This window comes from Volvox carteri (assembly GCF_000143455.1).
Source record: "Volvox carteri f. nagariensis unplaced genomic scaffold VOLCAscaffold_1, whole genome shotgun sequence".
Taxonomy (NCBI): domain Eukaryota; kingdom Viridiplantae; phylum Chlorophyta; class Chlorophyceae; order Chlamydomonadales; family Volvocaceae; genus Volvox; species Volvox carteri.
This window is the reverse complement of record NW_003307545.1, coordinates 5,622,427-5,623,802: the sequence shown is the minus strand read 5'-3', so window position 1 is coordinate 5,623,802 and position 1,376 is coordinate 5,622,427.

The window sequence follows — 1,376 nt, the reverse complement described above, 5'->3', positions numbered from 1 at the left end:
GGCGACGCGATGGCGAGACGACGGCGGCGAGACGGCGACGGTGATGAAAATGGCATGACGGTGACGGCTGAGGGGGATCCGGGGATTCGGGCGGGGATTACGTGGTTACATACACACTACAAGGCGGTTTCGGAGTGGCCGTATTGACAACAGATTCCAACGAAACGCAAGACATGGAACCAAACGACCCTCGACCATGCCATGCCACAACAAAGGGTTGATGATGCAGATTGATTGGTGGTCGGCAATACAAATCCGGCATCCCAAATCCGACATGCTATGGCAAAGCGTTGCAAGACGGCATGGGGACGTGTGAAACGAGGCCCCTCTCGTACTTACACATTCTCACACATGACGGCGATGTACGGCGGTGGCGACGCCTGTGGTGCTCATCGCGCCGATACGTGTTGTCCTGTTGGAAGTCCTCGCCCAGGCTCGCTCAGACCGGTGGCGGGAACGGGCGGGAGGTGGGCGGGGAAATACACACAAACACACACACACACACACACACACAGACACGCTGTTAATCAGCTAGCAGGGGACACAACGAGCACAGACTTTGCACAGCAAAACGACATGGGCAGTTGTGCACAATATGCAGAAACGTACTAATACGCACACGGGCACATCGTGGGCTGTTGGGAATTCTCCATCACAAGTAAAAACAGTAGCACCCTCACACATACACATACGTATACGCGTGCGCGCATGCACACACACACATACACCCTCTTACACACACCTACATACACTTACACACGCACACGCGCGCGCGTGAGCACATTCTCGCCCACATTTGAACAGATACCTACATACATACATACATACATACAAACAAACATACATACATACAATTGCGCACAAATACAAGACACTGAAGACCGCAACAATAACCATCGGCCGGCTTTGCAGCTTCTATCTGAGTTTGCTGACCTTATCTTTGCAGTTTGCTGCCTTTGTGCTTTTGCTGTCGTTGTCGCTGTTGCTGCTTGCCGGCACGACAGGAGAAAAACACCGCGCCACGAAACGCCCACAGCAAGAAACTTTGCTCCGAACGTATGTACGACATCACTACATCACGAACGGACACAAAGTGGCACCCACGCAGTGAACATACGGGGAAAGACCTTCATGCCGTACTCCCTACACGCCGCACCTTACCAAGGTACAACAATTTCATACCGAAATCCCCCTCCGCCACCAACTCGTCTATCCATTTGCAACGCGCCTTCACCCATAGAATCCAAGAACGATGGCCGACCTTGATACGACGTGTAACGGCCTCACGGCCCGAAATCTAGGCGCGTTCTAACTAACGTACGACATGTACGGGCGACCGTGCATCCGGCGTCACTCACCGGCAGCGGAAGACGATG